At 39.1% G+C, this 27,791-nt stretch overlaps 1 long non-coding RNA gene across 1 annotated transcript; it reads right to left on the bottom strand.

Moving 5' to 3' along the window:
* Positions 1-1,425: 1,425 nt before the first annotated feature.
* LOC114676983 (uncharacterized) lies at positions 1,426-27,384 on the bottom strand. The gene is made up of 6 exons (XR_003728260.2): positions 27,310-27,384; positions 26,594-26,722; positions 25,808-25,926; positions 20,669-20,757; positions 14,152-14,226; positions 1,426-1,493 (listed from the first exon to the last, which is right to left on the bottom strand). It is a non-coding gene; the product is annotated as an uncharacterized LOC114676983 (long non-coding RNA).
* Positions 27,385-27,791: the final 407 nt, after the last annotated feature.

Genomic DNA, 27,791 nt, shown 5'->3' with positions numbered 1-27,791 from the left:
TGTTTACTCTGACCGATACTCTTACTGTAAATAATAAACAATCCTTTGTCTCTGACCCAGGAGTCTTGTGTTTTCTACTAGTATTCATGAAACTGTGGAAAGTTTCATGTGGCAGGCTTACTTGTTAGTTTGCAAGCAGGATAAAATCTCCAACCCTTCATAGTTCTTCACAAGAATCAGCAACAGAAAAATGCATAAAGTTGCAGACTTTTAACACTCATATGCCTACGTCTGAAATAGACCTTCAAGCTGAGGCTGGAAGTGGTCAGAAAGTGAAGGCTTTCTGGGGAAGTTTCTCAACTGGTCGCAGCACACTGGTGTACTGTTAACTCTTCATCATTGTAGAGTATCAACTCAATGTGCAAAATGTATTTTTGATGCACTGAGGAGATGTACCACCATCATCATATACATCAGATAAGATGCTGAGTTGACCCGATCATGCTGTATGATATAGAATATACCTTTTTGAGGGTAAGAGATGAGAGGTTAAACTCAATTCAGGTTAAACTCAAACTGAAAGGAAAGCTGAGCATTTACTGGTACATGTGAGGATCTCGCTTCATTCATATAAAAGTGTTGACAGAACATTCAAAAACTTGATTCAAACAGGGTCTAAAGCTGAGCGGTGACGAGCTGGAAAGTGTGGTAACTTCAGGAAGTTTTTTTAGTTTTCCAAACTTTTCCCTTTCTTTAAACCTGCTATTCACCTTTTCATCTTTTCAAGTGTGCTTTCTCCCAATCTAGAATTCAAAAAATGTGCCAAAAAACACACCAATAATGCAAACCACAGATATGCAATGTCCACAGCTATGGATTGAGTTGAGGCTGACCATCACGGTAACTGCAAGAAAATCCTCTATGAGGTTGATTCTCACAGGAATTTATAGGTCCCTACAGGGTCTAAACTCAGAGCTGAGCAGATTAGATAGTACCTATTTGGTGTCAAAATTTTACAGTGAGAAAAACCTTCTCTGTCCTTTAAGTTCCTCTTTAATCCTCAAAACTAACACAACCTAGGTACTATATGAAAAGATTCAAAGATGTATTCTTCTTGAGTTTACCCTAGACCTCAAATATAAAACATTACTAGTCATACCTAAGGGGTAAGAGATACATGGAGAGAGAGACTCAGTTCATGAGTCCCTGCCAGACAGAAGCCTCCAGGAAAAGGTCTTGACCTCTGGAGAGAAATGCCAAGATAGGAGAGGAATTCCACAGACCACAAACAAGAAGTGGCATTATGCAGGAAGAACCAAGGACAAGTCAGCTTGACAGAGCCTATCTCCGGCCTGCGCTATGAAGGATGAGGTGAACACTAAAGTGAGTGAGCTCCTTTAATGCAAGTAAGAACACATTGCCACCATCAGACATTTAGGTTTCCTCCCTAATAGCAAGATTTGATTTAAAAAACAAACACACCAGCCTCCATGTCCACGAAGTGCTGAAATCCTGGAGGTTGGGCTATAGAGAGGGTCCTCCTCTGACATTATCTGGAGAATAAAGCAAAAATGATTTATCTTAGGAATAACCTCATTCTTCACCTCTGCTGAAAAGTAGAAAAAAACATAAATAAATATTTTAGGTGGATATGCTACTTGACTGCCTATTATGTTTATAATTTTACTTTGTAAAGGAAAATCCTGCTGTCTTTCTACTTAAAAAAAAAAATGCCTTAAATAATAAAGCTCTTCTCAGGAAAGTCCAATTTGAGGATGGCTATATGTTTTAATGAAGGCTTTTGACTCCTGGGAAATATAAGAAGGAACATCCAGAAATAGTGATAATAGATTTTCTGTCTTTTATTCCTGATGGGAAAGGCTATTTTAAAGAATTTCAATTCTTAATGAAGATACACAACAGATGACAGCACTGATTAACTGGTTAAGCATTCAATTCTTCCCCAGCTATCTAGTCAGGTTTGGATTCTCTATTAAAATTCAATACTTAGGTACACCAGTCAGGGAAGGAAGGAAAAGAATGTCTCTTGCTTCAAACTTATAATGGCCTCCAGCTCTGCTGTGCCCAACTTTAAGTAGATTGCTTAGTTTGGCCACTTCTACTGTTTTTTCTGGAAACCACTCACACTTCTTCTGGGTTGCACTCCTAAACCACTGGAAGTAGTCTGGCTGAGAAGGAATTAGAGTCCAAGTATCTTTTTTTCTTTTACCTGTGCCTTTTGAGCACCCTACACTTTAAAAAACATAGAAAACAAATTTATTGACAACTTCTTACAATTATGTCCTACAGGAAGATTTTGTCGTTACCCACTCCTTCTTTCCAAGTTTTACTGCGAAAGAATAAGCACTGTTAAATCCAGCTGGTGACTCCTATGGAAAAGTTTACCACAGAAACATTTGCAATCAGTTAAGACTTTGGTCCCATAATGCTTAGCAAAAGAAGCTGAAGATCATTCAGAACGGAAATGGAATTCTGTGTGCCAAGCCTTAGAGCTAAGCTTTAAAAAGTCACACATGAGCGATGTGCACTTTTCTCTTTGTTTGGTGCCTGGCGAATGGAGACAACAATGGCTTTAAGGAGATTTTTATCCACTGTATTTGTGTCTGCATTTGTATAGAACATACTGTTTCCTTGGCAGGTCACCGAGACTTGCTCACATCTGTTTCTGCTTTCATTTCTATTACCCTATTCATTTCTGGCCAGGAGTCAAAAGAGCTCTAAGTTTACAAGTGCCACGAAGGCATTTGGTTGAGGAGAATATATTTTCTTTTATTAAACCTGTATTTCTGTTTTGATTTTTTCCTATTTTTCACTTAATCAGGATTAATCACAATGGAATAGAGGTTTTTACGAATATTCTGGAAAATGACATTTTAAAGGTGCAATTTACAGTGATCTAAATGCTTAGAAATTTTATGTTTCCTACTGATTTACAGACCGTATAGAGGGGCAGCTTTCTCATCTGTATATAGGCGATGAAAAAGAAAATTCAACATCTTTAAGTTGTGAAGATTAACTATAAACGCATGCTAAATGCTTGGGAAAGGGGGAGAATTATCAATGAAGAGTAGCTCTTATTAATACTTTGTGGCAGTAAAATGCAAGGTTCTAATCACACTCAGCAATTTTTTTGAAAGCTTGCTGGTTATCCTCTCTGTGAAATCTAATTATTATGTAGTGGTTTTTCATTAGGACCAATAGCACGTCATCACTAATAATAATGGATGCAAAGGCTTACTGAGGCATAGAAGTTTTATTTGCTTAGCATAGGCAAATGGTCTCGAGGACAACACATTTATGTTTGAGGAAACAGAAACAAATTCCTATAAAAGCCAGTACCATAGTGAACATTTGAGAGAAAAATGCAACACTGGTAGATGTGAAAATAAGTCCTGGTACCAGGAATAAGGGAAAACAGTGGTTATCCACTGAAAACCAGATAGTAGACCTAAATAAAATAGACAGTAAGATTAACCAAAGGAAACTATTCTCCATCTCTCACCTCTATTATATTGATTATAATCAGCATTGGCTCTTAATCGAAGGAAAAAGCCAGACCCCACCTAGGTAAGACCAATGCCAATCTCAGTTAACCACTTGACATGACAAATGGATTTGCCTCAGAATGTCGATTTTGTTTTGACCCTGCAATCAGTAAAATTAAGCAAAGAGACTTATGTACACACATCTAGCCCAATCATAACCGTAAAAGATGCTGAAGTTTAAAATAAAGAATTTGAACAATATTTAAAAGACAACATTTTAGGCGTTCATTTCACTTCTGGAGTCAAGTAATATTGAAGAAGAAATATTGTACTATTTCGATAGGATTTACTCAACCAGCTGGATTTAAAGGTTGCTTCTTCCACATGGGTGATACTGTTTGCTGTATCAGGGGAGATGTTTATGATTCTTATCTTTAAAGCTGTGATTATTTTCCATACTTCCTAACAATTTTTCAGGTACCCCAAAGACAGCCACACTCATCTATCTTTATTCTCTAAAAATGTATTTTGTTTTTTTCTCGCTTAGGTGAGGTTGACTTTCATAAAGGAAGACAGGGATTCTTGTAAACATTGGAGTCTTTTCTTTAATCAGTTTTCTTGTCTCCTATTTGGTATCGCTTACTTCCCTCTGGGTCATTTCAATGAAATTAGACCTCACCATGCCATACCAAATAAAAGAAAAGAAAACTATGAATTAATGAAGTTTGGATAATGTAATTCTTTTAATGAAATTCAGGCTTATTGCTTTAAAGAACCTACGGTAATTAAAACAAGACTGAGAACTGCTTCGTTGAGATTCAAATTTAATAAATAACGAAGCGAGATTTGCAATTAGAATAACAGATCAGGCACCAGCCCAAGTATTGCCAATATTTGCTTATATTGTAAATCTGCTTTTTATTCATCTATTCATTCTTCCTTTCAACACAAACTTATTGAGCATGTATTATTTTTCAGGCAGTATGCTAGATGCTAGCGATAGAGTGGTTAACAAGAGAGAATTACTTCTTTACCTGCTTTATTCTGGTATACTTGGAAAAAATTTTCCTCTAATTAACCTTTCCCTTTATTATCTTATTTATATTATTCAATGTTTTCACATAATCAAAAACTCACAATTAAGATTAAATTAATGAGGTTTTGTTCTACTTTTTATAAGGGCAGAAACTGATCAGCAATTCTTCCTTTTTCTGCAGCTGTGTGTCTTAACAGATTAAAAGCTATTTGAATCTGTTTCTTTTTTCCTGACAACTTGCAGGAAATGGATACTTTTTGGCTAGAAATGACCAGAAATGGCAAATCTTGTCTTTATTTCTGCTATAACATTATTATAAGAGTTCGAACCAACAACAAGTTAAGAGATACAAAGTCAAGGAAATACTGCACAGTAAAAATACAGTGAAAGTAGATTTTGATAAGAAAAAAATGCTACAACCTCCAATAGTGCATAATAATATAGTTGTCTCAGGAGGCAAAATGACCTAGGAAAGTTAAGCACAAGAACGTAAAGCCTTATGGTGCTCAGAAGTATACCTGGCACCGCTGCAGGATACTTTAACCAGAAAGAGCACAGACTTCTGGATAAAGAACTGAATCTAGTGGTCCCAAGTTCTGCTGGAACCTTGGGTCTGTCCCTTTACCTCTTAGGGATACAGTTTACTGGATAAGCAATGGAGTTGCAATCAAAGCCTGATCAAATCCGATTGGGAGTTGTAACTGTGGCCAAGCTCCTTCCCTGAGGGGGCTCTTTCATCAAAATGATGAGGTCAGACTAGAAGTTTTCTAAAGGAAGCTTTGGTGTTGACATTCTTCATTTGTAAAATTAGAGTTAACCAAGAGCTGTTTCCCTAGGTGAAAAATTTATTTTTATTTTTTTTTTCTGCATGGCACCTGTTCCACTCACTACCCTCCTATAAATACTCCTTGTAGGACCACCCGAGCATACAGGAAAAGTTGGTAATGCCGTGTTATGGGCTGGATTTGTCCCCCCCCAAATTCCTGTGTTGAGTCTTAGTGCCTAGTACCTCAGAATGTGACTTTATTTGGAGATATAGTTTCTAAAGAGGTCATCAATTTAAAATGAGGTCATTAGGGTGGGCTGTAATCCAATATGATTGCTGTCTTTATAAAAAGGGGACATTTGGACACAGAGGCAGGCACAGAGGAAAGACAAAGTGAAGACAGAGAGAGAAAATGGGCATCTATAAGCCAAGGAGGGATGCCTAGAAGAATGCTCTTCTTCACAGTCCTCAGAAGGAACCAATCCTCCCAAAAACTTGATCTCTTGAGCTCTACAACTGTGAGACAAGACATTTCTGTTGTTTATGCCAGTGGTTCCCAGCTCCTAGGCCAAGGTCCTTGGCCTTTAACAGAGCCAAACAGCAGGAGGTAAGTCGAGGATGAGAACATTACCACGGCATTAGATTCTCATAGGAGCGCGAACCCTTCTGTGAACTGTGCATGTGAGGGATCTGGGTTGCGCGCTCCTTATGAGAATCTAACTAGTGGCTGATGATCTCAGGTGGAACAGTTTTATCCCGAAACCATCCCCCTCCCACCCCCGTCCCTGGTGCCAAAAGGGTTGGGGCCTGCTGGTTTACATGACCCACTTTGTGATACTTTGTTACAGCAGCCCTAGCAAACTAATACACCCCACTGAGCTAGTTCCAAGAAAGAAAGAAAAAAAAAGAGGTCTGATTATGACAAATATCAATAAACAGTGGCTTGGATCCTAGTCTCCCTGCCCCTTCTAAAGACATACCCCAGTTTGCATGTTTTCCTTTCATGGCATCTCCCTTTTTTCCTGTATCTCCCACTCCCCAAATCTGCCTACAGACATATTTTAACTAGACATAAGTAGGCCAATTCGATGCAGAGGATTTATAACCTAATTTGTCACACTCACCCACCCTACTTGCCTGCCTCAGAATATTTTTCTTTATGGCCTGACTTCCTCATGAGGGCCCCTTTTAGCTACAATATCTGTTGAAATGGATGTGGTAGGTCATCAGTGGCCTCCTAGAGATTCTGAGTAGAGGAATCACATGATGAAAAAGGTACTTTAGGAGATGATTAGTGACCAGAAAAGGAGGATGAGGGGAAGGAAGTAGATGCTGAGAGACAAAAATTATTGTCGTTTTTCAAGCAGGTGATATGACCAAGTAGTCAACAGGAGTAGACTAGACCTGTGGTTCCCAAACTTGAGTGAACGTGGGAATGAGCTGGAGGGTTTGCTGAAACACAGACTGCTGGGCCAACCCTTGAAGATTCTGTTTCAATAGATCTGCAGTAGGGACCCAGAATTCCTATATGCATAACAGTGCCAACTCAATGATAATTGATCATGCAAATTCTATCTTATTTTGTCACCATATTAGCCAGGAATTAGAAGCTGCCATGCCTAAAATTAAGGGAAAATATGAACTGATGCCCTCAAATCTGGCTATAGTCTTAAGTTATAAACGGAGGTGACTAACATTTCTATTCCTCCACTTTCCCCACTCCAGTTGGTAATCACTGATTTATAATTTGCAAAACCCTTACATGTGATTTTCTTTTTAAACATTTTTATTATTTTATTTTTATATATATATTTTTATTTTTCCACAAGTTATTGGGGTACAAGTGGTATTTGGTTACATGAGTAAGTTCTTTAGTGGTGATTTGTGAGACTTTAGTGCACCCATAACCCCAGCATTATATATTACACCCTATTTGTACTCTTTTATCCCTTGTCCCCCTCCCACCCTTCTCTTCAAGTCCCCAAAGTCCATTGTATCATTCTTACGCCTTTGTGTCCTCATAGCTTAGCTCCCACATATCAGTGAGAAGAGGCATCACACTACCTGATTTCAAACTATACTATAAGGCCATAGTCACCAAAACAGCATGGTACTGATATAAAAATAGGCACATAGAACAATGGAACAGAATAGAGAACCCAGAAATAAACCCAAATATTTACAGCCAACTGATCCTCGACAAAGCAAACAAAAATATAAAGTAAAGAACGGATGCCTTTTTCAACAAATGGTGCTGGGATAATTGGTTGGCCACATGTAGGAGAATGAAACTGGATCCTCATCTCTCACCTTCCATTTGACTTTCAAGAGCAATTGATGAATTCACAAATAATGGTTCTGTTCATCATTCTATTAAATAGGCTTTGAAAATATTACCCCCAATTTACAGATGAAAGAAATGATGAGAGAGGGCATTTCACCCCTCTCTCACTTCTGTTCCTGCCAAGTTTTTAACAATTTGCCCAAAAAATTAATGTCCCAACTCTAGAAGTCGCCCTTAACTATACGATGGGAACAATATTAGATTGATCATTACATTCACACAACTAATTTAAAGCAAAGCACCACCCAATCAGAGTCCATTAAAAACAGCAAGTCAACCTTAACAGACTTCTCATTGATAAATTATGGATTGTGCTTGAATGCTCATCCTATAAAACTGATCAAGTTTCTGGGGTTTTTTTCTCTGTCCTTAGACTTCATGTTATATAAAGAAGTGTCAGGCTATACATTCAATAAGTTAGCTCCTTGTGAAGTGAGGAAAAAACAAGCTTCTCATTTCTGATTTCCTTCAAGTTTATGAAGAGAAAAATCCCAAGAACTGTACTTTCTATTAAATGAGAAGAAAGATATGTAATGAGGAAAGAATTTTGTTCAACAATAGCAGCAGTGCCACATAGCTGACCAGCTGGAGTTTAACCTGGTGGTGGCTCTGCCGCCCTCCCTTCCAGGGAGAAGCCAGCGTGGCTCAACCTCTCTCCGTGAGGGTGAGAGGCGCCTTCACAGAGGGAGTTTGCCCTCAGCCCTCATCAGAGAAACCAGCCATCCTTTCTGTAGTAGAATGTATGCACTTATAAAACTTTTGTAATCTCTCTCTCTCTCTCTCTCTCCCCAACTTCTACCTTTTAAGTTAGTTTGGTGGCTTTCACATGAGCATTTAAGTGTATTGGGTCCACCCGGGCAAACCTTGGATTTAAATGAGTTGCTTTTATTTCCTTGGGGACTTAATTTTATTCAAAAGATGAGGGTTACACACTGATGCTTTATGTGAGAGAGAGAAACAGAGAGAGAGAGAGGAGAGAGAGAGGCCATTCTGAGATCAACATTTCAACCTCTCCTTCCTGATTGCTATTTAAAGCACTTATTCCAACTTGGGGAGAATGTAATATATAGTTTCTTAATGTGTTTAGTTAAGGACTTCATGAATCATGTGGATTTCTCCTCAACTTAAGTGGTTATTATGCTGACCCAAGGGTGTGCCGTTTTGTGGACACTTCATTTTTGTGTCCCTGTTTATTTGTAGCAAGCAAGCTCAGTTCTGTAAGACACTGATTACAGGGACAATGGAAGTTGTTATCTACTGTAAATCGCATACAGCAAAAAGCTGCCAAGTGGTGTTCACATAATTGAAGAGGTAGAGCTTTCAGACTTGATTGTGATTTTGGGTTTGGGGCTTCCAATTCTAACTCAGGCTCTCAATAAGGCTAAGACCACTCCTTATCTTGAATTGTTCCTTTTTAGGAACAACATTCTAACTACAGATCTTGGAGATCGCATACAAGTTGTTGCATTTAAAACCTCTTTCTTAACTAAGACAATCTCTTCCTCAGTCTTCCTAAAGCTAACGAGTCCAAGCTGCTTCTTTTGCTTGCTGCTGGATATCAACTTTGCAAGGGATTTTACTAAGTGGAGAGAGACTATGGGGGATGGTAGTGGCAGTGAGTTACTTAGTACAACCCCAGGGCTGGGAGGGAGGGAGATGCTGTGCTTTCTTACCAGCTGTTATACTTCAAGAAGAAACAGGATTTTGTAACCCTTTCCTGGCATACCAGTTTCAAAACAAAGGCCAGACTCAGTTTTGACAAAGATTTTCTTGTGAAAATACACACAGCATAACAGTATGAATGCATTCCTATCTAAATATGATTATTAACATGTGACACTGTTTCTGTGTTTTGGATTATCACAAGAAAGTGTGAAAACAGAGGCATTAAACAGTGTTGGTCTCGTTGACATCCAAATGGCGCAGCTATTTGCATCTCCCTCAAGGAAAGCCAATCTTTTCCACTGAGGAGTAGGGAAAGAAAACACCAATCTGAAAAAGAAAAACTGGAGGGTTGGACCTCCTCTTGGTCAAAGCCCAGAAGCGTATTCAAATGTGCTTCACTTAAGAGTTAAGCACAGGCACCTCCCAGGAAATGACAAATGGTCCTACAGCCACAGCTCTGCTAATTTCCCTGCCCCCAATATCCAGACTTCCAGACATCAAATGGTTAGAAAAAGTGTTTAGTTTGAAAAAATTCTTGAGGTTTAGCTTGCCTCACAAACCACATTCTTGTTACTCTTCTCCCCCAGCCCAGTTTAAAAAAAAGGCGGGGGGAAAGGAAAGGGGCATGCGTTGGAATTCTGACGATAGATTTTCATAAAATTGTCCACGTTGCTTGCTGAGGCAAAAAAAAAATAAAGAAAGAAAAAAAGAAAATCTATATAAAGTTATGACTTTTTTAGCTGTTGGTCTTCAATTAGAGATATTTGTCTTCTATTTTTACTTCTTTATCTTCTATATTTACTTCTTTACATCTTGAATTTTTTATTTTTATTTTATTTTATTTTTTGATAGAGGACCTAGTTCTATTTCTCAGGCTGGAATGCAGTGGCATGATCATGGCTCACTGCAGCCTTGACCTCCTTGGGCTCAGGTGATCCTCCCACTTCAGCTCCCTGAGAAGCTGGGTCTATAGGCATGTGCTACCACACCCAGCTAATCTTTTTACTTTTTGTAGAGACAGGGGTCTCACTGTGTTGCCCAGACTGGTCTTGAACTCTGGGGCTCAAGTAATCCTCTAGCCTCAGCCTCCCAAAGTGTTGGGATTACACATTTGTGCCACTGCACCTAGCCACATCTTGAATTCTTGTTGTAGTTTTCATTTTGCATTTTTTTATTCCGACAACCTAACTGCATATTTTCTGAAGCTCAAGTTCTCTGAATATACCAAAACCCTTGAGTCAGTCTGTGAGCAGTTTTTAACCTACAAATGCATGGGGCCCAGCCTCAGAATTTCTCATTCAGGCCCAGCACAGTGGCTCACGTCTAATCTCAGCACTTTGGGAGGCCGAGGCAGGTGGATCGCTTGAGACCAGCAGTTCGGGACTAGCCTGGCCAACATGGCAAAACCCCATCTCTACTAAAGATTAAAAAAATTAATTGGGCATGGTGACACATGCCTGCAATTCCAGCTACTCTGGTGACTGAGGCAAGAGCATCACTTGAACCCAGGAGGTGGAAGTTGCAGTGAGCAAAGATTGCACCACTGCACTCCAGCCTAGACAACAGAGTGAGACCCTGTCTCCAAATAAATGAATAAATAAAGTCTCACTCATTAAGTCTTATTTGGGCCTTAGAAAGTGTGATTGGCTCCTCCAGCGGTTTAAATACAGATCTGGGCTTGGAAGACACTGCTGCATAGTATACACCTACACACACACACATACACGCAAACACACATTACTTTCCTTAATGACTACTATCCAATAAGATCAGTCATCATTAAAAGTTCTGTTTGTAATTCTATTGTAGAAGATATCCTATTTTGCCTGTACTGCTAAACTTCTTGAAAAAGTGGCCAGTCTGGCCTCACTTTTCCTACTTCCTAACCCCAGGGCCCACTTTCATTAGATACAATCAGGTTTCCTCCCAACAATTTCTAGATCCATAGTCAGTGATCTCATAATCATGATCTTCTTTAGTCCTCTGCTTCTTAAACATATTTTCGGCATTTAACACTTGATCATCCTCACCTTCTAAAAGCTCCCTTCTTTTTAGGATTATTAAGATCTGCTCTCCCTGGCATTCCCCTAGGTCTCTTCCTCTGGATCATCGTATTCTTTCTGCTCCAGGTCTGTCTTTGGCTATTTTATGTTCCATCTCCACAAATTCTCCTCTGGCAGGCTTATTCAACCCCGCAGACTCAACTAGCATCTCTTTGCCTATAGGCTCTCAGATCTAGTTCTCTAATCCTCACTTCTTTCCCAAACTCCATTTCTCTTTCTTTATTGCTTGTACAACTCCTTTACCTGGCTCTTCCACTATGCCTCCAAAGTAACATATTTCAAAAAGGAAGTTACATTTTCTGCCATACCCCTGTCCATCTGGTGTTTCATGATTCTGTGAATGGTAGCTCAATCCTCTCAGCTATCAAGGCTCAAAGCTACAATATCATCTCTGACCAGCTCCTATTGCTAGCCTACAACATCCAGATGGGCATTTTGCCCCGTTAATTCTTTCACCAAAATATCTCCAACTCAGTCTTCTCTTTTCTGTTCCTACATCAGACTATAAATGCTATTGTATTTCAAAAATGGGGAAGTTTTTTTGAGAACTAGAGTATTCAAAGAAAGATTGTAAATGCTCACCCTGAAACTGAACAAGCCTGGAAGGACAGGTAGGCTCTAGGAAAGTCAAAGGAGGAGAGGGAAGGAACGTCTTGGGAAGATCAACAGGATTAAAGGTCCAGATGCAGGAATAAGCATGGCATGAGCAAGTACAGTGAGAATTTGTTTGACTAAAGCCAAGTGTGTATAAAGCAATCTTCAAAAGTTGCTCCCTAATGAACTATGCTTCCAGGTAATGATGTCCTTGTGCAATACCATCCTCTTCAATTTCAGTTGGCATTGTGACTCTCTTTTTTCTACAGAATGTAGTGGAAGTGACACTGCATAACTTCCAAGGCTAAGACAGAAAAGTCTTGCAGCTTCCTCGTTACTGTCTTAGAACACTCTCTGGGAGCCACATAAGAAATCTTGCTGCTATGCTAGAGGTGCCAGATATAGGCATTTCAGTAAACAGTTCCAGCTGAGCTCAGCCTTCTAGTCATCCCTGTTAAGACAATAGACATGTGAACAAAGCCATCTTGCATCCTTCAGACCAGACCAGCTGCCATCAGGATCCTAAGAGAACTCAGTCAGTACAAATTAGAATAGAATAATTTCCCAGCTAAGCCCTACTTGAATTCCTGATCTATAAAGCAGGAGATATAATAAAATTCTTGTTGTTTAAAGCCACTTATTTTTAAGGTAGTTTGTCAGGCACCAACAGATAACCAAAACACAAAGTCACAGTTTATTGAACAGTAAAAAATAGTATTAAATGTGTATGGTGGTTCCACATTCTGGATAGTCTTGAAAACACCAAACAAAGAGGCTCTTCTTACTGATATAGGATAATTGGAAGCCAGTGAACGTTTTTGATCAGTAGGTAACTATCGCATTGCTAGTTTGGCAGAAATATACAAAATGCACAGACATTTTGGCAGAAATACTCAAAATGCATAGATAAATGACAAGTATTTGGCAATTTAATTTAGTAGACCTAGAGTTCAAACTTAGCTATGTAATATTGAGAAAGTTACTAGCTTCAGCATACTACCTCAAGGAAGTGTTGTAATGGTTAAATGAGTGACATACATGACAGTACTTTGAAAATTCATTCTAAATACACTTTAAAATAAATTCTTGTTAAACCGACGAAGGAGAAACTAGAAGCATCAGAAGCAGCTAACAAGTTGGGACAGCAATCTGGGTGTGGTAGGATGCATTTCTTGATTAGGATGATTTATTTGGTCCCTTTACAGCCTTATTTTTTGTAACTTTCTGATTCACAATATGTGCTCTGGCCATACTAACTATGAATAGTGGATTCCAAATGCCATACCTTGTACATTTTTCCTTGATTTTCGTAGTTTGAATTAATCACCCTCTCATTGGTGCCTCCACTGTACATTGTACTCTATGAGGATTCTATGTCATATTAATCAGTAGTTGTTGGTTTATGCATTTGTCCCTTCACTAGCACTACACTCTGAGCACCTTTGATTACCTGGCACATGGTAGGGCTTTAACGAATGTTTTTCTATTTATCTGTTAGCTAGAACATTAGGGGTAACAACAAAAGAAGGACTGAAATAAGAGACATCTTAAAGGAAAAAAAAATAGAACTTCATGATTTCCTGAATTTGAAGAATGAAAACTATGGAATGATCAGAGATGATCTTGAGGTTTCAGATGTGTGCAAATACAAGAACATTAGCGCACTAGGAGACTTGGTGGAAATAAGGATTCTAGACATAATGGAAGAATTCTGGAAAGCTGAGATATGAATATGTTGAACTGAGAAAATGGCAAAGCATCCAAATAAAAATATGGCCAAGGCAGGCGGATCACCTGAGGTCAGAAGTTCGAGACCAGCCTGGCCAACATGGTGAAACTCTGTCTCTAGTAAATATGCAAAAATAAAAAAAAAAATAGTTAGTTGAGCATGGTGGCGGATGCCTGTAGTCCCAGCTACTCAGGAGGCTGAGGCAAGAGTATGGCATGAACCCGGGAGGCAGAGCTTGAAGTGAGCCAAGATCGCACCACTGCACTCCAGCCTGGGTGACAAAAAAAAAAAAAAAAAAAATAGCTGTGTGTGCTGGTGGGCACCTGTAATCCCACCTACTCGGGAGGCTGATGTTAAAGTGAGCTGAGATCACGCCACTGCACTCCAGCCTGGGTAACAGAGTGAGATTCAGTCTCAAAAAGAAAAAAAAAATCCAGCTAGTTGTGTATATAATGCTATCACTGAGTTCATAAAGCAGAAGTCAAACTTTTTTGGTTGCAGCACTTACATCAGTGATGATATTTGGTATCTTCTTGATAAAAGGTTTTCCCAAGGGGTAGTGTAGGGAGAGAAGAAGTCCATCCTTAGAAACCAAGAGAAAAAAAGAAGTTATAGAGAGAAACTGGAATGAGTCAGCATTAATAAAACTATCCATGACAGTGTCACAGAAGCCAGCAGCTGTTGCCTGCTAGTCAGGATTGTGTTCTGCAAAGCATCCCATGTCCAAATCTAAGTTCAAACTCAGAAGTCTGCCTTTCCCCTCCTTGCTTTGTGAATGACACCATCATCCATTCAATGCTTTAAAGGAAATTTAGATACCATTCTCAATTCTTCCTTTAACCCTGATATTCTATCAACAAATGTTATGAAGCTATCTCTTAAATGTAATTCTTACCGTCTTTCTACTGCTCAACCTTCTACCTCCATGTTTCATGATGCAACTGCTCCTTAGCTGACTGTCTCCAATATTAGCTCCTCATGATCCAGCCCTCCCACTGCCAGAATAAGTGTTCTAAACCACAAATCACACCAAGAAGTGCCCTACGGAGAATTCCTCAATGATTCCTCATTTCTAACACTATATACCACTGCCTCTATGATATGAGCACTGGCACTTACTTCTTTTCTGATTCTTTCCCACGGCAGCCCACGTTGCAGCCATAGGGAATTACGTGCAGGTATTTCAAATACAATTAAAGCCCTCAAGTTCCGCCAGGATTCTCTGTCTCAGAAATGTTACCACAAGGCAGAAACCTGGTAGTCATATTTAATTCCTTTCTTTTCCTGATTCTCACATCCCAAATTCACCTAATTCTCTTCATCCTCAATTTTATCACCCCCACATCCTACCACAATTCATCTAGCATCATGAAGAGTCTCTTAAGTTCCTCTTACCTGTTCCAATCCATTCTCTAGACCATGGAGTTATGTTTCTAAACACATATCTGATCAGAATTAGAATTACAACGAGGTTAGAGTTAATATTTGGGTCAGGATTTAACACTTTCAGAGAGTTCTAATTGTTGTTAGAATAAATTTCTAACATGCCTTTCAAGGCCCTCCCTAATTATCCTCTGACTAACTTGGAACGTACTTGCATTAATTCAACCCCTATCTCACTCATCTTCCTTCCCTCCACTAACTTGTACCCATTTGTCATGGACTCAATATCTGTGTCCCTCCAAAATTCATTTGTTGAAGCTCCCAATATGATGCTATTTGTAAGTGGGGCCTTTGAAAGGTAATTCCGTTTACATGGCGTCATGAAGATAGGGACCCCACGATGGGATTAGTGTCCCTGTAAGAAGAGACACCAGAATGCCTTCTCTCTCTCTCTCTCTCTCTCTTTCTCTCTCTCTCTCTGTCTTTCTCTTTCTCTTTCTCTGCTATGTAAAGACATAATGTGTCTGCAAGCCAGGAAGCCAGTCCTCACTGGCAACTAAATTTGCTGGCACCCTGATCTTGAACTTCCTAGCCTTCATTACTGTGAGAAATAAATGTCCGTTGTTTAAGCCAACCGGTCTATTTAGTTAACAGTAGTCGGAGCTACGACACTGTTGTAGTTCTGAGTTTGACATTTCCTCGGAGTCCTTCTCTATGTCCCATAACTAGATCAGGACCCCTGCTATATACTCCCATAGCACCCTACATATTTCCCATAAGATGTTTCATCACAGTTTATTCTGTAGACTTGTTTAATGCCTATCTTTTCTGCAGGAATCCTCTTGCCTTAGGTTCCCAAATCCCATCACAGTGACTGAGACATAGTAGACACAAAATACACACTTAATAGATGAATGAGTGAACCACCTGATTGAACCATGAGGCTACCATTTTGCATATTCCTCTTTACTTCTTGGAGTGCCAACCCAACAAATCCTCACCCATCAAGATTGATCTTCTGTTCTTGGTGATCCATCTTAATATTCTCAGGCAAAGCTAGAAGCCTTATTTCTGTTTTCCCACAGAAAGACTTCTATCACTAATCTTTTTCACATTATTTATCTCTCACGCATGTCCACCAAATTATAAGCAACTTGAAGACAATTGTCATCTAAAGCATCCTTCTATCCTTACTGCCTATGATTCAATACATAGTTGCTGAATGAATAAGAAATGATTCACATGAGAAAGAGGTAGGTTAAGTAACGTTGAAAAACAGGGATATCCTAACTATTCAATGATACTAGTTCTTCATTATCTTACTTGAAAGAAATCATAAACATACAAGAAATAATATTTTCTTTTTAAAAAGAAATGTAGAAAATAAGAGTGTAAATGTAGCCATCTACATTAGGAAAATACCTTCATTGAATAGTGAAACTGCTCAGCAAATTCCTTATTATTCCCTACCATACATTTTTAGCCCATTCTTTATTTGTAAAAACAAGTAGTAAAGATTCCTTAATGTCCTTTGAGAAATCCATCTAAAACATTAAACACCCTACAATTTTAAGTTGTATCATGAGTTTCCACTCTGCTTTCTTAAACAATTCTTTTTCTATTACATTTATAATTCTTCTAATTACCACTGCCATTTTCTGGCTTTACTGTCTGCAAATATTTTGGAGACAAAATCTGTAGAAGGAAAACATTAAAGTTCCCAGATTTGGTGAAGTGTTCTATTTCAGACCTCTGCCATTGACAGGTCACAAGACATTGATGAAGTCACTTTATGTCTCTGGAATAACTCCACTATGCCCCACATGAAGTGTGGCCATCAGGACTGTAAAAACAGAGCAAGTGGTCTCCTAAATCTTTTCTCACTCCCTGCCCCTGCCAGGGGCTTTCATTGCTGCCGAGGCTTTATCCAGACAGTTTCTCCAGTTTGAAGAACATTTTCTATTATTTGAGACCATTATAGATGGCTCACATTGATTTCCCATATTTTTACTCATCTTTCCTTCTCATGAGACTCTGTGCTTCTTTTAAAAAAAGTTTTCACATGAAATGTGCATAACATAAACCATCTTAAAAGTGTAATCAACCATCTTAATGTGTAAAATTCAGTGGCATTTGGTATATTCACAGTGCTGTGCAACTGTAACCACTATCTAGTTCCAGAACATTTTCAACATCCTCGAAGGAGACCTTGCACCAATTATGCAGTCATTCCCAATTATCCCCTCCCACCAACGCCTGGCCACCACTAACATGTTTTCTGTTTCCATATGTTTAGCTATTCTGGATACTTCATGTAAATTGAATTATACAGTATCTTACCTTTTGTGTCTGGCTTCCTTCACTTAACATTATATTTTCAAGGTTCATCCATGCTGTAGCATAGGTATGCACCATATTCCTTTCTATGACTGAATAAAGTTCCATTGTGTGGATATGCCACATTTTGTTTATTCATTCATCTGTTGATGGAATTTGGGTTGTATTCACCTTTTTGGCTACTGTAGGTAGTACTGCTATGAACATGTCAGCTTCTTAAAAACTGGAGTTATATATCTTGACGACTTCTATACCTAGGTAATGGTTACATAAAAAGTCTTGTTGATAATGATACAAACTAAGGTTTTAATAAATATTCAAAGGCAAGTACCACATACATGCACATATACAAATCCTGCTTCTCCTCCTGTCTTCCTCATCCCAAGTAACGATACCAACACCCACTTAGTAGCCCAAGCCAGAATTCTCACCTCTACTCTCCATATTTAATTGACCAGCAAGTCCTATGAATTCTAGGTCCTAAATATCTCTCTGCTTCTCTCTGTCTTCACCGCTTCAGCTTTAGGTTAGGCCCTCACCATCCATTGGCCTGCACTGTTAATTATACCCCAAGTACTAACATACATATTGTTCTTTCTCAAACATGACTTCTCTTTCATGCCTCTCTTCACTTAGCAAAAGTTAAATGAGTACCAACACTGACTGTAACCGTGCTAGGTTTTATGACACAGTACTGAATAAGACAGGCAAGATCCCAGCCCTTGTGGGACTTACCTTATACAGCAGTGGCAATATTGACATTTGAGGTGAGTAAGTCTTTGTTATGGCTCTGTCCCATGTACAATAGGATGTTTAGCAGCACCCCTGGCCTCTATCCACTAAATGCTAGTAGCATACACCCCTGCCCCCAGTTAATGACAGTCAAAAATGTCTCCAGACACTGCCAAACATCCTCTGGGGGACAAAATCACCTTGGATTGAGAATCACTGTTCTAGAGGGAGATTATAACATTAATTATATAAGTACAAATTATGATGTCACCTCCCACTACAAATATTGTATCATCTTTCCTAGAAAGGGTTTTCCTTTCCTTTCTGTTTCGGTGAATTTCTCCAGGATTCACTTCCAATGTTACCTTCTTCTTGAAGCCTCCTCAACTTCCCCAAGCAGAACTAGTTACTTTTTAACTCCCTTAGATCTTGTTAATACATTGTTCACTGCATTAAGGAAAAATACCTTTGTTTTAAAGAGCTAATGCATTATTTTCTCAGGTAAGTTATGGTAACCTCTGCCCATGCATGAATTGCCCCTACATCAAATTTTAACAAACAAGGTATTCAGTATATGCAGTTTAGTTTTGTATACTTTTTCTCAACCACAAGAATTTTAGTTCCAGTATATAAGAATTATGAGTTACTCCTTTCGGGGATAATTAGACAAAGAGGAAATTGGGTGATGGGAATAAAAAAATAAAGGAAGGCAGATGGCATGACAGTAACAGAGGTTTTTGCCTTGAGGCTTTAGGAAATTAGGGAATCTGAGGAGACGTCAACCAGGACCTTAAAATGGAACTCCCACAGATGCAAGGAAGGAGGGAAGTAGTATTTGTGTAAGAGGGGCCTAATGGCATGTACTTTGGGGAGTTACCTCTGGGATTGAGGATGCAGAAGTCAACAATTCCAAATCATGAAATCAGAAAGGCACTACACATTTGGATGGAGAACCAAATTCGGGGGAAAGATCTTTCATATGTATATCATTTTGGCAAAGCAAAGCAAATTTATGGGCATTTTATTGAAATGCCAGAGGAGAAAGACCCTGAGAAATTTCAACGAGCAAGAGATGATAAATGGAAAGCAATTGTACCGTAACCATTACTAGTAATTTAAGATGTGAAAAATGCTACCGATATTCTTTATTTGCATGCTGTCCTGATGGTTCTGTTTTAGAGATAATACAAAGAAGATTTATGCGAGTTTGCTTCTAATCCATCTATAACTGTATTGTCCCCCTAAAATCTTAAGTACCACAAACTGCAATATCTTGTTATCCTCACAACTGGGGAGAATCTACTCTATTTCTAACAGTCTCCTGAGACTGGAATTTCTATCTTATTCCTTTTTCTATTCCCACATCTACATTGGGCACATAATAAGAACTTAATCATTATTTGTTGAACATATAACTCAAAACAAGATGTGGCAGGAGGAATTAACAAAACCTATCCTACTCTCTCAGATGGAGATTCTGAGAGCAAAGTGGAGATTGGGAGCAGGCAGAGCAGAAATGCACTCAGCTGCAGACGATAGACAGAAGTCAGAAGCAGAGAAAGCATGGAGGCAATAAGCCAGAACGGCCATCAGAGAGGTCCTGCTCGAAGGAGTGTAGGCGCTGCAACAAGTGTAGGACTGTAGAGTCCTAGGGGAGCAGTATTGGAGATCCAGGCAGTTAGGTCTGCAACAGTAACTGACATGAATATACAGACATGACACTGAAGTTTAGGAGCAGAACTCCAGCCTCCAGGGTGTAAGGAAGTGGTAACAAATGACTGATTGCCAAGATCATAGCTCAGGCCCAATTTTTTTCTTTCTTTCTTTTTTTCTCTCTCCCTTTTTTCTTTTCTTGAGACAAGATCTTGCTCTGTCACCCAGACTGGAGTGCAGTGGCACAATCTCAGCTCCCTGCAGCCTGACCTACTGGCTCAACTGATCCTCCCACCTCAGCCACCTGAGTAGCTGAGACCACAGGCACACACCACTAGGCCTGACTAATTTTTATGTTTTTATTTTTTGTAGAGACAAGGGCTTTCTAGGTTGTCCAGGCTGACCTCAAACTCAGGCTCAAGCAATCCCTCCCATCAGGCCGAATTTCTAACATTGTGTCTTACACAGACAGTAATAGTTTTGTTGAATGAATGAAGGAAGGAAGGAGTGAATAGAGTGATTGATTTTTACCAATAATAGAGGAACAGGGCACATTATCAAAAGAGAAACTCAAGTGCAAGAAAACAAGAGGGATGATATAAGAATGGACATACAATTTAGTCTGGTTTCAGAAACATGAAGCCCAGACGAAAGAACAGAGCCCCAGAGTGAAATACGATAAACAATGCTTAGAAAAGGCTAGAACTGAGCTTCTTCAATTTATCCTATACAACAGGTCCTGTTCCAAGTCTGGGCAGGAGTATGTCTGCCAGTGTGCATAAATGGCCACAGTTGTAAAATGAGGTCCCTGTCAGAAAACCCAGTAGGGACTCACAGACATGAACAGTGACTTATGTGACTGTTTCAGTCTAGCATCTTGCACATTCTGAAGTTCTGAATAGGAAGATCTATTCTCTTACCTAATCTCCTGGGTACTTCAGAAGGAAAGTCCATTTTTCAAGGCTCCAGAGTGTCATTTTTATTCAAGTGTCAAAACGTGACACGGAAACTACAGGGAATAGAAGCATATGTCTCCGATGTCAATGTGTAAATAAAATGTTTCAAAACATCACCTTGGGCCTCTGAAGGCATTTTCTAGAAGGAGTAATGAGTTTACAGTAAACTATGCATCTTTTTTGCCTCACCAGATCTGCTTAATTACCAAGGGAATGGCACCCCAAGTCCACAGAGTGGTGAATTCCAAAATACTACAACAGGGAGAAGTTAATTGGTCCACGGAGGAGCTGAGGCTACAGCCCAGACTTCATTAGCACCAGGTTTTAACCATTACTCAAATCACATTCAGCTTTCTTGAAGAGTTCATGTATACCCTTCAGTACAAATTTTTTTGCTGTAAATATGTTAACTAAATAAGTTTAAATAGAGTTGGGATCAGCAAAAAAAGGTTTAAAATTCTTCCTTTCATGCTACAAATACTGTAATAAAGAATAATTAATAGCTTTTCAGAATATCCAATTACCTATCCCCTTGTACTAAGGAGAATCAGGAAAAGAAGGGGCTTAGACAGGCAAGGGGAGACGCTGGCAATGGGTATGAAGTTCCTGTTAGACAGAAGGAATGAGTTCGTGATCTACTGCACCGCATGGTGACTATAGTTAATGATAACGTACCATATACTTCAAAGGAGCTAAAAAGAGAGGATTTTTTAATGTTCTCACCAGAAAGAAATAATAAATATTTGAGGTGATAAATATGTTAATTAGCCTGATTTGATTATTCCAAATGTATACATGTATCGAAACATCACATTTTACCCCACAAATATATACAATTATTATTAGTCAACTAGAAATAAAATAGAATAAAAATAGTATGTAAACAGACATATTAAGGAGAGAGCAAAAAAATGTGAAGGAGGCTTTTTGGAGTGAAGGAGAAGAGAGAAAAGAAGTTATCTTCATAACTGGACTTCCAGATTTCCATTTTGCCCTACTCTATTCTGCTTGAGGTTATCAAAGTAATTTATCTAAATCCAAGTTTAATCATAGCAGTCATATTCCTCAACACTAGTAGTTCCCTAACTGCAGCATGATCAGAATCACCTAGAGGGCTTGCTTGCTAAACCACAGATTGCTGAGAAGCCACACCCAGAGTTTCTGATTCAGTGGGTCTGAGATAAGGCATGAGAATTTGTGTTTCTAACAAGTTCTAAGGTGATACTAATGTTACTGTCCAGGGACCACACTTTGAGAACCAGTGATCTGGAGAAGGTCTTTAACTTTGACCTTCAATTTTCCCCTTGTAAAATAATTTTTTCCTTGTAAAACTCTTCAGATTGTTGTGAGTGTTAAATATTAAAAAATATTCCAGACAAATGCTAGATGTTATTTTAATTTAAAGGAAGGAGTAAGAGGCTTGCAGTCAAGAGGCCAGTCCCCTACTTACAGGTCTACCATAAGTTGACTAGTCAAATAACCTCTCTAGGCATGTTTTCTCATTTATAAAAGGAATTAATTCATGCAACTAGCACTTATCGAATACCTGTTGTATACCAGACACTTGTCAGACAATAGAAATACCATAGAAAAACAAATCTTGCTTCCACACATTTATAATTATGATTATGATTTGGACGATATTTAAATTGTCTTCCCACTCTCAGTTATTTCATGACTTTATAATTAATAAAATCAGCTTTTTCCTATTCTTATGGTATTTTATTCCTCATAAATTTGACTTAAATATTTATGAGCTATTAGGTAACAATTAGGTATGACTATTGGGTGAACTGCCTAAAATACGTTCGTGTGTTAAGTAAATTTCATGTGTTGATTGCCACTATATCAATAAAAGAAAGTTTCTAATGTGTGGGTTAAGTAGTAAATCATCAGTGAAGTAAATAACCAGTATTTATATTTAAGTTCCTTATTTTCCAGCTATGTCATGCCAAATCAGTTGTTTATTGGGTAAGTATTTGTTGAGCATCTACAGGTCAGCAGACACTAGGCCAGGATCTAGTGATAGAAGGGTAAATGAAATTGGCATTGTGTCTGCTATAAAAGACCTCACATTCAAGTGAAGCTAGTCAATGAACAATTAGCACTTTTAATTAATGAACTAATGTGGTAGATATTAGGTGTTAGAAGTATAAGCCATTTTGAAAATGTACAATAAAAGGACTTGACCCGTTCTAGGATATCTAGGAAGCCTCAGACAATTCACTTCAGCTTTCTGAGCCTCAGTTGTCTTATAAAACTGAAAAATGTCATAAAACACACCCCCTAAGACGTAGATAATGATTGTTGGCACTTAGAGATAATTTATTTAAAATTCCCACCACAGTACTTAGCACACTATATAACAGGTAGTTATGACATCACATTATTCACACGCAGAATTCCAATGGTCAAAATCAAATTATAAATAGTTTATCAGGGCCAGGCACAGTGGCTCACACCTGTAATCCCAGTACTTTGGGAGGCCGAGGCAAGGCGGATCACTTGAGGTCAGGAGTTTGAAACCAGCCTGGTCAACATGGCACAACCCTGTCTCTACTAAAAATACAAAAAAAATTAGCTGGGTGTGGTGGTGGCTGCCTGCAATCCCAGCTACTCAGTAGGCTGAGACACAAGAATTGCTTGGATCCTGGGGACAGAAGTTACAGTGAGCCAAGTTTGTGCCACTGCACTCCAGCCTGGGCAACAGAGCGGGACTCCATCTCAGAAAAAAAAAAAAAAAAAAGTTATACTAATAACTTAATTTGCCAGTTTTAAAAATAAAATATAAACTGTATTAATTGCACATATAGTATCACATAGAGTTAAGTCTTTATAGTTCTTTTTCTACATGTAATATATGAACCAAAGAGAGATCCTGGATGAATTAATCAATTATCAACACCCAGACTCTTTCTTGCAACTGGAAGTAAATGTTTCCGTATTTCTTTCAGCTACTTGAATTGAAAAATATGAGTCTGGAAGCCAAGCCAACAAAAGTTCTAATAAACCAGAGTGGACTTTTGGAATGCATCAACAGTCTGGTGTTTTTCAACTTAGGGATGGATTTGGAACTGGCTGCAGAAATGTTATCAGCATCTTCTCAAAGAAAAAGGCGAACTTAACTAAAAGTTGAAATTTGTGTGCCCAGATACATCCCTCTGAATTATGGGGCTTGGAATAGACAATAACAAGATACCACAAAACAACTATCTCCATACAATCTGTATAAAAGAATACTCAGAATCATGTGTAAGTAAAGAAGTGGTTATGTATTTCATATTTCTAAACTTGAAAAATGGGGCACTGGAGATTAAACTGGGATTCTTGAAATATGAGATAAATCGACTCTGTCTACACATTTTAAAGGGACCTCATGAGAAAAACTGATGATTCACTAACAAGTTAGGAAAAAAAATCCATACACACTTAAACGTTCCTTGCTTCAATACTAAAAAGCAAAGGAAGAGAGGCATAACATAGAAAACCTAAAGAATATTTTAGTGGAAGGCTTTAAAATGGGGGTGAGTGTTAAAATTCAACAGCTGCTTCAAATGGTCTTATTCTAAACATGCATAATCCTCTTGCATAGTAATCCTAACATCATCCTTAAACTCTATTCAGCTCCCTATGGACTCCTGTAATAGCTAAAATTCCACACCACATGTGTTTATTACCTCACCTTTCCCTCTTCCACTTTTGCTCACCTGGATTTTGTTCCACTGAAACCAGTTATCAAGGTCATCAGTGACCTTCAAGGTGCTAATTTATGTAATCTTTTTAGCCTTTTCTGGACCTCTCAGAAAAACATAAAACTTCTCAACATCCTAAAAAACTATTCTTTCCTCCCTGCAAAACCTGTTTTCTTTCGTTCTGTGATGGGGACATTATGGTTTTTCCCCATCCACAGTGGCTGCTCTTTCTCAGTTGCCTTGAAGATTTTTCCTCTTCTGTTCATTCTTTAATGCTGGACCTCTTCAGAGTTTTGTCCCATGTTTTATTATTTTCTACTTTCACACGCACATATAATCTGGGGGATTTCATCACTCCCATGACATTAGTGATCTGATGACTCCTTTATCCCTAAGTCAAGGCCAAATAGAGATTGTGGACTTGAGGCCTAAGTATCTAATTATCTATGAGACTTCTCCTCTTAGATGACCCAAAATCACCCAAAATTGAACAGGAATTGGCCTCTTTATCCTCCCCTCCCCACCCCAAGCTGTCTCCTCCTCAAATGTTCCCCAAGTCACTGGATGGCACCTCCAGCCAGTCAGTTGCCAAAGCCAGAAACTGGCAGTGCTCCTTGAGTCATCCCCTTGAGTCCTTCCTCTTTCTCCCCATTACCAAACATCAGAGTGCTTTTCTTCTACTTCTGAAACATTTCTAAAGCTCATCAACTTCTCTTGAGTTCCCCCACTTCTATCCTAGTTCAGGCTACCATTATTTCCCCTCAGAATTCCTGCTGCAGCCTCCTAACTGTTCTCCCTGTCTCCACAGTGCTCCCCTTCCAATCGTTACTCCACACTGCAGCCCCAGTCATCTTATTCAAAACACTCTCTGGTTTCCTACCTTCTCTGTTTAAAATAATCTAAACACTCCCATAGCACACTTGAGAAAACACAAACACCAGAATACAGCCTAAAAGGTCCTTTTGGATCTAATCTCTGCCAAACCCACCAATCGTATCTCTAGCTCCTTCCTCTATCCTCCCTCTTTTCCACCACAATCCCATCATACTGAAATGCTCCATTCCTCAGATTGCCAAATTTTTCAGTGCTTCTGTGCCCACACCACTCTCACACCTCTTTTTAAAATTCTGTTTGTATTTAAAGGTTTAACAAGGATGCTGCATCCTCCAAGAAGCCCTCCTTGACTCCACTTACCTGATCTAGATGAGATGTCCATCCTAAATCCTCCCCTAAACATGTAAGCATTCTATTCCTCTATTGCAGTATTCATCACACTCTTCTCTATCCTCCAACAGACTATAAGCCCTCTGAGGGCAATGACCTTGGCATTCTGTTTCATAATTATATACCCACCAACCCAGTAAGTGCCTGGCATAACACTAAATATTACTTGAGTAAACATACATCTTACCAGCCTGACGTGGTGGTTTATGCCTGTAATTCTAGCACTTCGGGAGACCGAGGTGGGTGGATTACCTGAGGTCAAAAATTCAAGACCAGTCTGGCAAACATGGTGAAGCCTTGTCTCTACTGAAAAATAGAAAAATTAGCCAGGTGTGGTGGTAGACGCCTGTAATCCCATCTACTTGGGAGGCTCAGGCAGGAGAATCGCTTGAACCCGGGAGACGGAGGTTGCAGTGAGCCGAGATCGTGTCATTGCACTCCAGCCTGAGCAACAGAGGAAAAACTCTGTCTCAAAAGAAAAAAAAAACAAAAACAAAAACAAAACATACATCTTGACTCATTGAAATAATCAATGGGAACTGAATATCCTAATTGATATGACACGGAGCAGGAATCTCTATAACTTTCAAACAAATATCACAGAAAGAAATCAGCCCTTGCTGGGCACAGTGGCTCACATCTGTAATCCTCGCAGTTTAAGAGGCAGAGGCAGGTGGATCGCTTGAGCTCAGGAGTTTGAGACCAGCCTGGGTAACATGACAAAACCCCGTCTCTACAAAGTATACAAAAAAATTTGCCTGGCATGGTGGCATGCACCTATAGTCCCAGCCACTAGCGAGGCTGGGGCAAGAGGATCACGTGAACCCAGGAAGTCGAGGCTGCAGTGAACCCAGATGGCGCCACTGCACTCCAGCCTGGGTGATAAAGTGAGACCTTCTCAATGAATAAATAAATACAGAATTAAAAACCAGCACTTAACTCTTCAGCTACCACATTAATTATCAGCAAATACCTTCTAAGCAGTTGTTTGACAACCAAGTTAACTAGAACTGGAACTAGAATGAGATAATGTGGTATAGCTGCTTCTCACAGACTGGATCCTCAATGGATGTTTGAAAGGAGATATCAGTCCGATGTTTAACTTTGATCAAAGAAAGAAATATAAAATTAAGACATCAGGGCCTTGTCAGGCTGTTCTGCATTTCTGTATTAACCAGACTCTCAACCATTTTCTTGCCATATGTAAACATGTGGCGCAGTTTGTAATCAGTGGGTTATAAGGAAGCTAAAGAAATTATCTTTTCTTTCATTGAAAATAATTTGGGAATAGGGACCCAGGCATTAACAGTCTAGCACCAAAGTTGTAGGAATCTTTAGTCTCCTCTGCCTCCCTTCTTCCATCCCTCTATTCTCAGTCTTGACCCCACCCCACTCACTTACTTGTTTTTCCTTCTACTCATTTTCTCCTCCCTCCCTCTCCCTTCTTCCCCACACTAGAACCATCAGGGCCCTCACCAGGGCACTCAGTTCAGGTTCTGGTTCAGCTCTCGCAGCTCTACCAGTCCCACCCCCATCCTAGGAAAAGCTGCTCCTTATTTGGAGTCACAAAAATATTTAACAGAGATCTAACTGACCATTAAAAAATTCCTCCTTTAAAACAAACACCTAATCAACTATTTCCCCCCAAGTTATATGTAAAAACAGCTGCAATTAGAACCTGATTCTCACTTTAAGAAAGAAAGATGCCTGTTTAGTTTTCTCCACTTTCATTGCTTCTTTCTAGGTCCAGGGCCTCCCACCAAATGCTGACGGCTGCCTGCTTCAAACCCTGCCACATCAGCAGGGAGGGAGCCCAGCGGCATTTGGTATTTGCATCAGTTTCCAGGAATGCTTTTCAAGTTATCAGTTCACTCTGCTGCCTTTAGCAGAGACGTTTTTCCTCTAAGTTTATACATGTGTGCTTGAACTTATAGTCCTCTAATTCTCAAAAACTTGCCTAGGATTTTTCTTTTTTGGCTAAAAGAGAAATAATAATCACACTTCTAAAAACATTCTACACTTTAAACTATTTTGACAACCACAACAAAACCTACCATGAAGTGTTTAAAATTGGGGGTATCTATTGCAAATCCAATGATTGAACCAACTTGACCCCCGAAGCGTTATCAGATAACCTCACTGAAGGGTATTTGGAGGGTTTCTTTCATAAA

The sequence above is a fragment of the Macaca mulatta genome, chromosome 3, assembly GCF_049350105.2.
Source record: "Macaca mulatta isolate MMU2019108-1 chromosome 3, T2T-MMU8v2.0, whole genome shotgun sequence".
NCBI lineage: Eukaryota > Metazoa > Chordata > Mammalia > Primates > Cercopithecidae > Macaca > Macaca mulatta.
This window is presented reverse-complemented; position numbering and strand designations above follow the sequence as displayed.